Raw genomic sequence first — 11822 nt, forward strand, 5'->3', positions numbered from 1 at the left:
TCACTTATATCTTCCTGTGGCTGTCATTATATCAGCACAGAATTCAGTTCAAGATTTGATACCTGGGCATTGTCCTATGTAGTCCTTGCTTCCTCAGATATCAGAAGCTTCTAGTACTCTCAAACTAGAAGTTTTGGAGATCCAAAAGATTTCTCAGATCAGCTTGTATTTACTGATGGGAAATGACCTTTGTCTTCCCTTTTTAAGCATACACATTTTTAAAATAATAGACAATCTAGAGCTATTTCCTTTACCTTTTTGTACCTTTTCTCATATGTAAAATGAAGTGGTTGAAGCAGATTATCTGGCTTTGTAGACCAAAATAATTTAAATCAGGAAGATTGTTTCATAAATGTCTGAAAAATCTCTGTTTAGGGAGAATTTTAAAGCATCTGGTATCTAAGCAGAAACAAAGACCTTTATCCTTCCTTTAAGAACAGAATGAAGATCTTTTATTTTGGAAGTAAACAGACTTTTTAGGAGCTTGGATCAATGCGTTTAGAAAATAATTTCCTCCTCTGTATTAAAGAATTCTTAGTTTCCAGGAAAAGTTGCAGCTGCCTTCCAAAATATAACCCTTTTGCCCCATTATCTCCCAAGAATAGTGCTCTGAGGAATGAGTTATTTGGTCTCCTTTTAAATAGTCACATGAATGTTTCTGATGTGAAAAACAAAGGCAAAAAAATAAAAAACCTTCCTTATACCTTGCAGCCCATTGAGAAGTAATTGAGACAGAGTGATCTTCCTCTGGGAACTCAACTTCCTCAATGTTATTTTTTTTAAGATTTTATTTATTTATTCATAGACACAGAGAAAGAGAGGCAGAGACACAGACAGAGGGAGAAGCAGGCTCCATGCAGGGAGCCCGACCTGGGACTCAGTCCTGGGTCCCCAGGTTCACACCCCAGGCTGCAGGCTGCGCCAAACTGCTGCGCCACCAGGGCTGCCTAACTTCCTCAATGTTAATACTTAGCTAGAGGCAAAAGGCAACCTTAGCTTGACATTAGCCCAATCTCCATGCACTGTAAGCCTTTTTTTTTTTTTTAATTTTTATGTATTTATGATAGTCACACAGAGAAAGGGGGTGGGGCAGAGACACAGGCAGAGGGAGAAGCAGGCTCCATGCACCGAGAGCCCGACGTGGGATTCGATCCCGGGTCTCCAGGATCGCGCCCTGGGCCAAAGGCAGGCGCCAAACCGCTGCGCTACCCAGGGATCCCCCTGTAAGCCTTTAATATATAAAAATGCCTTTGAAAATTTTCTTTACCTGTACCCTCCCCCCACCAAGATACATGTTAGCAGTCATCCTCCAAGCACATGGCCCGCTGATATACATCTGAAGGGTCTCATGACTAAAGTTTTACTAGACAGTAGTAAATGACCTTATCCTAATAGCAGCTAGCCTAAGGTGCTGGGATCCTTGCTTCCAAATTCCTTAGATACTTCTCCCCTCCCAACTTGAAAGTTTATAATTAGTCACTCCTCACAACCCCAGTGCAGCTCTTTCTGCCCACAGGTACTGTCCCCAGGCTTTAATAAAACCACCTTTTTTTGCACTGAAGACGCCTCAAGAATTCTTTCTTGACCATGTCCTTGCAGACCCCAACATTTCACATCAGTTTCTTTTCAATTTTTGTTTTGTTTTTCTAGCCAAACAGTAATTGAATGAGGTAGTCATTTATCTGCAGTTCAGTATCTCCCCCACCCCCTGTCCAGCCTTGTACTCCTGCCCAGATCTTGATTTCCTTAGAGAGTGAGGGAAGAGGGGAGCTAAAGAGAATCCTAATATGCACTGAAGAAGAAAACAAGTGAATCTTCTTTTTGATTTTGTCATTGATATGCAGAGTGCATGCATTAACATGCATATGTAGATATATATGTAGATATATATAGCACGTCTTCTTTATCCATTTATCTGTCAATGGACATTTAGGTTGCTTCTATATCTTGGCTTTTGTAAATAATGCTGCAGTAATGCCCCAGTACATGGGGATGCATGTATATCTTTAAATTAGTGTTTTTGTGTTCTTTGGGTAAATATTCAGTAGTAGATTACTGGATCATATGGTATTTCTATTTTTAATTTTTTGAGGAACCTCCATACTGTTTTCCACAGTGGCTACACCAAATGACATTTCCACCAAAAGTGCAAGAGGGTTCCTTTTTCTCCACATCCTCACCAACACTTGTTATTTCTTATCTTTTTCATATTAGCCATTCTAACACTGGTCAGAATAAGTAAGTAAGGTGATACCTTATTGTGGTTTTGATTTGCATTTCCCTGATGATTGAGTGATTTTGAGCATCTTTTCATGTGTCTGTTGGCCATGTGTATGTCATCTTTGGAAAATGTCTATTCAGGTCCTCTGCCCACTTTTTTAAGTGGAGTATTTGTTTTTTGATGTTGAGTTGGAAAGGTGTTTTGTATGTTTTGGATATTAACCCCTTATCAGGTCTATCATTTGCAAATATTTTCTCCCATTCAGTAGGTTGCCATTTTGTTTTGTTGATAATTTCCTTTGCTGTACAAAAGCTTTTGTTTTGGTGTAGTCTCAGTTTATTTTTGCTTTTGTTAACCTTTGCCTGAGACATAGATCTTGAAGAATATTGCTATGGCTGATGTCCAAGAAATTACTGCTTATGTTCTCTTGTAGGAATTTTCTAGTTTCGGGTCTCACATTTAGTTCTTCAATCCATTTTGAGTTTATTTTTGTGTTTAGTATAAGAAAGTAGTCCAGTTTCATTATTTTGCATTTAGCTATCCAGTTTTCCCAACAACATTTATTTTAAAAACTCTTTTCCCATTATATATGCTTGCCTCCTTTGCCATAGATTAATTGACCATATAAGTATGGGTTTGTTTCTGGGCTTTGTGTTTTGTTCTTTTGATCTAGGTGTCTAGTTTTGTGCCAGTACCATACTGTTCTGATTACTATAGCTTAGTAGTATATCTTGAAGTCCGGAATTATGATAACCTCCAGCTTTGATCTTCTTTCTTAAGATTCTTTGCTATTTGGAGTCTTCTGTGGTTCCATACAAATTTTAGAATCATTTGTTCTAGTATTGTGAAAAATACTGTTGTTATTTAGATAAAGATCACAATTGAATCTGTAAATTGCTTTGTTTAGTATGGACATTTTAACAATATTAATTCAGACTCTTATTTCTGAGAATGGAGTTTAAATAAACAGAACAAGTCATTTCATTTTATGGTTATGTGATTTTTACTTGAGTTTGGACATTTAAGTATCTCAAGGCATTTTTTTTTAAAAAATTTATTTATTTATTTATTTATTTATTTATTTATTTATTTATTTATTTAGAGGCAGAGACACAGGCAGAGGGAGAAGCAGGCTCCACACAGGAAGCCTGACATGGGACTTGATCCCAGGGCTCCAGGATCACACCCCAAGCTGCAGGCAACACTAAACCACTGTGCCACCAGGGCTGCCCATCTCAAGGCATTTTAAAAAGTAGGTACGTTGGCTTAAACGTATTTGGGGAACAAATTAGTGCCAATTCTAATTGTCAACCATCATGTGCAAAAGATATTCATGCAAAAATAGCAGAAAGTCTAGAAATTAAAAGGCTAAAGAAAATTCACAATGCCTGCAGAGAGTTCCCAGATGTCAAAATCTGGGCTTCTGTGTAGTCAGGATAATGCAAATCATTGAACTTTCACTTTTGTATTACATCTATTATATCACGGGTCCCTTGGTTAAGAAAACGTTTGCACATGATCACTTCTAACTCAGTGTGCCTTCTGTAGATGTTTACCACCAGGCAAGTCTTTATGGGAGCAACTGCACAAATTTGTTACACTTAAGCACTCTCATCTCTTCAGTCTAGCCCAAGGCCCTTAACCTAAGCAACACAGTGTACCTGAAACCAGTGCTGTCAAGGAATATGTCAAGATAAAGAAGCAAACTGCTGTTAATCTGTTGCTTTCTGGGGCAGCCCAGGTGGCTCCGCAGTTTAGCTCCGCCTTCTGCCCAGGGCCTGATCCTAGAGACCCAGGTGGAGTCCCGCATCGGGCTCCCTGCATGGAGCCTGCTTCTCTCTCTGCCTGTATCTCTGCCTCTTTGTCTCTGTGTGTCTCTCATGAATAAATAAAATCTTAAAAAAAAAAAAAATCTGTTGTTTTCTGATTCCACTGCCCTCCTAGTTCTTAAAATCCCTGACCTATGGCCATGCTTCTTATCTGGTTTACTTCCCTTTAGTCTCTTTCTTACCCCTCCAATAAATCCTTCATACTGACTTGAGTGGTAGTACATCTTTCCAGAACCAAGACTCATGACATTCTTTCTTCTTTGGATTTCTGCATCTAGAAAAAAATCTAGCTTCTGAGCTGGGCATTCAAAATCTTCTCTTGACCTGCATTTCAACTTCATCTTTTTCATTCCCTGTGTTCTGGCCTTGCTGTTATAGTAACTATCTCTGAAAATGTCCTGTTTTCACCTTCTTTCTGGGTCGAGTTCAATTTGCTTCTCAGCCTAACTGCTAACCTGCATCCCTTCATTGCCATATCTGATGAAAGAGTCCTACCCATCCTTCATGACCTTGCTGAAAATAATTTTTCTCACAAAAGCCTCCTAGATCCCTGAAGTTGGAAATAAACTATTTTTGACTATATTTTCAGAAACTTTGTACCTTTTTTGGTGAACTCCTTAAGAGCTGACGTTTTGATGTTATTACTAGCACCTCCCTCTCACTAGATGATGAATGTCTTAGAGTTTTAAACTGTGCCTTAATTATCATTGTGTCCCCCAAAGTACTTAGTACAGTGGCAGATATTCAGGAAACATTTGGTGAAAGCATAATGTAAGATTACAGCAAGAATATTATACAAGTAACATCCAGGACATAATATTGAACATTTTGTTAGTTTTAACAATGACATTATATCTGGCCATATTTGTGAGACTATTTGGCATTAAAGACCATGGTAGATAAAACATCTATATCCACTTTACTGAAAATAGCCATTATTTATAATAAATATTTAATGAGATGGTCAAATGGTGGGGGGGGAGGGAGCCAACATTGGCATCGAATGTAGAATTTGACATTACCCAGATATAAAATTAATTTGTTGTACATGATTATTGAAAGTCAGTATTTCTACCATTGTGTAACATATTTTTAGCTCATTGGTCAAGAGTTCTGCCTTGTTCATTTTTGGAATACTCTCCCTCCATACCATAGCAAATAAGCCAGAAAGAGTTAGTAAAGTGCACTGATAACTATGCCCTGGTGGCTCAGCGGTTTAGCACCGCCTTCAGCCCTGGGCATGATCCTGGAGACCCCAGATCGAGTCCCATGTTGGGCTCCCTGCGTGGAGCTTGCTTCTCCCTCTACCTGTGTCTCTGCCTCTCTCTCTCTCTCTCTCTCTGTGTGTCTCTCATGAATAAATAAAATATTTTTTAAAAACTGTAATTTATTTATCATTTTATCATATTCAGAGCACCTTAACATATTTTAGGTCATTTAATATTTCTAAAATCTCTGCAAAGAAGAACTTGTCTCCTTTCTATAAATGAGGAATCTCAAGCTGAGACAGTTTAAAATGTCTCAGATCTAAAAGTCAGCAAGTGGTAGAATCAGGTTCAATCCAGATATTCTGGCTCAAAATAGCTAAGCCTACCTTGGATAAGAGAATGTAGGTGAGTCATTCTATAGATATATCATTTGTGGTCCATCCCTAGACCCAATCAAAATCTTGGCATATTCCTGAAATATGTCTAACTTTGAAAAAGTAGTTGCAATGACTAGATTTTTCTGTATAAACCAATTTATTTATTTGTGTTTTAAAACACATATATTACCCTGAAAAATATCTATGAACATTTTCCAAGATTAGTGTAGTCTGTTCTCTGAAAGAAAAAAAAATTATATCAGAGCTTGTTGGAAGTCCAAAATGAGGGATTTGAAGTCAATGTAAGTCTTTTTATTAATTAACTTGACCTTCAAGAAAAGTTCAGGAGGGATCCCTGGGTGGCGCAGCGGTTTGGCGCCTGCCTTTGGCCCAGGGCGTGATCCTGGAGACCCGGGATCGAATCCCACATCAGGCTCCCGGTGCATGGAGCCTGCTTCTCCCTCTGCCTGTGTCTCTGCCTCTCTCTCTCTCTCTCTCTGTGACTATCATAAAAAATAAATAAATAAATATTTAAAAAAAAAAAAAAAGAAAAGTTCAGGAAGAACTTTCTTTATTCTCCTCCCCTCCTCCCCACCCTTTTAAAAACATTTTCTCCTCTCTCTAAATACCAAAGAAAGGTTTCTTTTCTTTTCTTTTCTTTTCTTTTCTTTTTTTAAGATTTTATTTATTTATTCATGAGAGACACAGAGAGAGAGAGGCAGAGACACAGGCAGAGGGAGAAGCAGGCTCCATGCAGGGAGCCCGATGCGGGACTTGATCCCAGGACTCAAGGATCACGCCCTGGGCTGAAGGCAGGCGCTAAACCGCTGAGCCACCCAGGGATCCCCAAAGAAATGTTTCTAAGGAGTTCCACCTTTGAAAACAGCCTGCCTGGGTCCTTTTGCTCTGTCTTGTCCCTTATGCAGAACCATCCATGTCTTTGTCTTCATGATCCTTTTTTTTTTAGTTTGTTTACTTAAGTAGTCTCTACTTAGGACTCAAGCTCACAACCCCTAGATCAAGAGTCAGCTGACTGAGCCAGCTAGGCTCCTGCCTTCATGATCCTTGTAGTCACTGTTTCTCAGGGAGTTTTCCATTTGCTGTCTTTTTGTCCTCCTGAAGGGACCTAGTGAGTCATTAAATGCCCTCTGTCTGTTTCTGCAAAGTTACCTGTATTTCCCAAGTCAAAATCTGTATATGTGGTTTGACAAATACAGACATACTCTTCAAAACAAGGGAAAGGATATTTAAATTGGGATTGTCCCAAATCCTTTGAATGTACAGACACCGTATCTATCTATATATATTTTGTGTTCTTTTATTCTGTAGCTCTGACTTACCTTCAGATGACAAGAGAGAAACACGGACAGCCTCATTCCTAACTAGATATGTTATTTAATTCTATTATTTATTCTTATTCATAATACCTCTCTGAAAATCCTCTTGACAAATATAGATTGGCTAATTTCGAAGTGTCTCAGAAGTATGTTATCATTTTCTGTAGAATAATCTTTATCCCAAGTGTTGCACATAGCATTCAACAAATATTTGTTGACTGAATTAATAAACGACTTGAAACAAAGCTGAGTTTATTTTAACTGTGGCACAAACATACTCTTAGTGGCACACTCCAAAGCCCAGAGAATCGCCAACAGAGAATTGCTAATATTCTTCTGTTGACCATCGTCTGATACTTGATGTGTGCCATAAAGGTGAAGTAAAAGCTAAACCTGACTGAATTTTCCTGATACTGCCTCTGTTTCCATTCTGCATATCTTTTTCTAATTACCACAGATAATTCAGCCCCACTCTTATTTGGTAGAGACCACTTGGATATTGGGAATTTCCTACTATGTGCCTTTTAAAAAAAATTAAGTTATTTTTATTAAGTTATGAAAGCCTCTCAGTATCTGTATTTTCTCTTCAGAATGACTGGTTCTTTTTTTTTTTTTTAAGATTTTATTTATTTATTCATGAGAGACACAGAGAGAGAGACAGAGACAGGCAAAGGGAGAAGCAGGCTCCATGCAGGGAGCCTGATGTGGGACTCGGTCCCAGAACTCCAGGATCACACCTGGAGCGAAGGCAGACGCTCAACTGCTGAGCCACCCAGGCATCCCCTTGCTATGTATCTTTATCATTGTAAACATACAAAGACTCAAGGTGCTTTTGTTTTATAACTTAAATCTGTAATGTCCAAATGCTGACATATTTTTCTATGCACTGAGTGAACTAAAAGTTTACCTGAAATTCAAGATATGACCCTAGGAATGAAAAGATAGCCTTTATAAGAGACAGAAGCACATTCTCATCCTGTTACCTGCATAGAAGGTTGATCAGATTGTTTCCAAGCCTAAAAAGAGGGTAAATACTAACCTGGTTCACTGTGAAGTATAAAGTAAATTAAAACTGTCAGTAGATATTTTATGACAGCAGGGAACTCTGTGGATTCTTAGTACCTACTCTGTGGATTCCTAGTACTTTGTTGTTGGGCAACCAGACACTGTGCAGTCTAAATTTGAGTTTTTCCTTGCTCCTTTCATTCCTCTAGTAAGTATGCCAGATTATAAATGTTATAGTCACAGAAATTCTAGATTGGCTACCTACATTACAGGGTTGAGCTAGCTGGAAATCATGATCCTGTTGCTTTACCTTGTGAATGATGGGATGATGTTGGGCCTGGGACTGGCCATTTTCTGCATAATCTCCACGGTCTTGATTCCATGCTCCTTCCTTAGGCTTTTGCACGAGTCTTTAGTGATGGCAAGAAGGTAACCAAGATGAAGGGACACCAAAGGAGGTCAGGAGTGGGCCTTCCAAGCAGAGGGAGGAGCAGAAAATTTCAGGGGGAGGAACAGCAGAGAATGTTGGGGAAATTGTAAACAGTTATGTTACTTTTGTGACAAGACATGAAATGGGAGCAGATGAGGCCTGACACGTGGGCCAGGCAGGGCCTAGAAGGGCGTGGTGCCACCTCACCTAGGACAGGGAGCCACTCAGGCAGAAGCCCCGGATGGTACTATTAGATTTACACTTACCTGCATGGCTGGGGCAGCTGTGTGGAGGGTGACCTTGAAAAGAACTATACTAGAAGAAGGAATTGAAATTTGGAGGTGGCATGGAAACCCACAAAAAGAGATCACTGGAGCCTAAAGGAAGGTAACAGAAATGGGGAGGACAGGCTGAATTTGAGCGGTATTTCTGGGCAGGGGCAGAGCTGCTTGATGTGGAAGTTCCACAGATCTGAGGAGGAAAGAAACAGTTCCTTCCACAGGTTCCACAGTTGTGGAGGGCATGTGTGGCAAAATGATGGTTGTTTGCATCTTGGACTGACAATTCAGGAAGAGGAGAAGTAGGTCCCTTCTTTATCTGTATTTTTAAAACAAACATAAATTTACAGTATTTATAGACATCCTTCCTCAAGGGTCGAGTAGCTGGAAGCCGGTGAATGGGGTGTGGGAGAAGTTGGGTCCAAGGCCTGGTGAAACACCCACTGGTAAATATCTGACAGTCAGAAGTAGAACTGTGGAGCTTCCAGAAATACTAGACCTAGGAGCTACCAGCTCCCAAGTAGTAGTCAAAACTGTGAGAGTGAATTTACCTACCCAGGCAGTGTGTGACAACAGGAGAGCATGGGGCTTGGTAGAAGTTTAATAAGTTTAATAATGTCTATGTCTCTATCCAGGGTCTCCAGGATCACGCCCTAGGCTGCAGGCGGCGCTAAACTAGCGCCTGCCTTTGACCCAGGGCATGATCCTGGAGTCCCGGGGTCAAGTCCCACATCAGGCTCCCTGCATGGAGCCTGGTTCACCCTCTGCCTGTGTCTGTGCCTCTCTCTCTCTCTCTCTCTTTCTGTCTTTCATGAGTAAATAAATAAAATCTTAAAAAAAAAAGTGCAGCAGAGAGAAGAGAGGAGTGAGCAATAGAAAGAAATACAGGGACACAAAGGTTGTATAAACCCCAAGAGAAGAGAAAGGGCATGACATTATTATGTTCAAGAAATCAAATTATTGGGAGAAAAAAGAAAACACTTAAAGTTGTTTTTTATTTCGAACAGGGATGGGGAGGAAGGAAGACGCTATGCTATAAAGGAACACACAGGCTTTTAGAAGACATAGACAGGCATTCCAAAGACATACGTTCTCTACTTGTTTAATTTGCTCAGTGCTGGGGCACCTGGGCAGCTCAGTGGTTGAGCATCTGCCTTTGGCTCAGGGTGTGGTCCCGGGGTCCTGGGATCGAGTTCCACAGGGAGCCTGCTTCTCCCTCTGCCTATATCTCTGCCTCCCTCCCTATGTCTCTCATGAATAAATAAATTAAATCTTTAAAAAATAATAATTTGCTCAGGGTTGCCTTTTGGGGAAGTCTTGGGAGGACTTAAACACCACAGGCATGTCAGTGGTACACATTGAAATGACATATCTTTTCTCCTAAAAACATTCTAGCATCATTTTCCTCACTTGGAATGATCATTTCCTCCTCATTCTCTGTCAAGTGCGAAGCAGCACGCTCCAGCTGGGAAGGTTGTTGACAGCGGCTTGCTGGCCTCTAGTGGCCAGGAAAGAACCTCCCAGCTCCTGATTCTGTGCAGCTTCACTGTGACTCCAGGGAGCAGGAGGGAGACAGCAGTAGATGCTAGGTGTTCTTGCAGCCAACCATGTGAAGGGTTTCTTGGGAATATTAGATAAATCTGTTTCTTTACCCAAACCCGTTTACCTGGATAAGAAACTTTTGTTGGCCCAGAACAAATCATGGAGGCCTCATTTAGACCCAAACTCAAGTCCCTTGTTTCTGGGATGTGGATAACATTCTATGGATAAGGCTTTCCAGTTTCTCTGATGAAAGGTGCAAAAATAGATGGTGGGCAAGATATGTTTAGAGCAGACTCTCACAAGCCTGTGAGGAGGAAGATCAAGTGGAAATAACTTATGGCAAAGAAGTTTGTAAACTCTAAAGAAGTACATACATATCCAACATTATTTTTGGAAAAAAATTAGCAATTATGTAGTCTCCATAATAGTCCCTTGGACATTTACAATTTCTCCAAACTTCAGTTTGCTCATCTGGGAATAATAGTACATCCCACAGGCATGTACTGCTAAAATTACATGAGTCACTAGATAAAAGTTTACCTTTGGCTGTGCGGGACTGACAGTTATTAAAGATTAATAACTTCAGCTGTTGTTAGTATTTTTAAGTAGTAGTATTCTCTAGAAGATACAGTCACATGCTCAGATGAATGACAGGATGTACTCGAAAGCCATCTCAGGCCTACAGTTCCACATCACATGGCTCTATGACCCACATTATTGCCTGCAATTTTATGAGCACAGGAAAACAGCAAAAGACACCAGAGACACATCGTAGTACTAGCCCTGGGTCAGCCCTGTGCCACACTCTGGAGGGGAACTCCATCCTTTCATCCCCAAAGACAGGCACTCTGATTGCTCCCAGCCACACAGGGATGCTCTCAGAATGACACACAGGCTGCCAATGATGGCAATTTCCCTCCCAGTGCCATGCACCAAGAATGCTTTCCAAGTGGCATCAAGCTCAAGTCGATCAAAATAGTAAGACGTTGCAGGATGGCTAGAAAAATGAAACAGACCTAAATAAAACACTGATCGTAAACACTGGCAAGGATCATTTAGATGTCAGTCTTATTTTTACTTGTTATAAATACTATCAATCTTTAGAATTTTAGCAGAAAGTAATACAAGTAATATCACATAATTTGTCCATTCTATCTGGCAGCAATAGAGTTAATAGAACCCTGTGATTGGTGTGCATAGGAAGAAACATATATGCTTTTATTGGGACATAGAACCTACATATACTTAATTCTTCTTTATGGAGGGGTAGAATAACAAGTTGGTGAATTAACTGCAGTAAATAATAATAATAGACTATAAATTCCTTAGAAGAATCCATCACTATAAATCAGCAAACATTTCAACAGAGCAGACATTAAGTTTGGAATTACAAGGCAAAAAGTTAATATCAAAATGGCTCATATTATTGACCATTTACTGAACCCCAGATGCTGTGCAAAGTGCCTTTCATGCATTATTGCATTTAATCCTTGAAACATACAGCATATTATCACCTTTTACAGTTGTTGACACTGAGGTTCTTTATAGAATTTTTTCCTTTCTCTTCATATAACTTACTACAAATCATAAATATA

The 11822-nt window shown here is 39.8% G+C and overlaps 1 protein-coding gene across 1 annotated transcript in view; it reads left to right on the forward strand.

Annotated features, from left to right (window-relative positions):
- The window catches only part of PRRG1 (proline rich and Gla domain 1), a 280802-nt gene that overhangs the window by 56957 nt on the left and 212023 nt on the right, over positions 1-11822 (forward strand). The window lies entirely within an intron of this gene.

The sequence above is a fragment of the Canis lupus genome, chromosome X (genome assembly GCF_003254725.2).
Source record: "Canis lupus dingo isolate Sandy chromosome X, ASM325472v2, whole genome shotgun sequence".
Classification (NCBI taxonomy): Eukaryota; Metazoa; Chordata; class Mammalia; order Carnivora; family Canidae; genus Canis; species Canis lupus.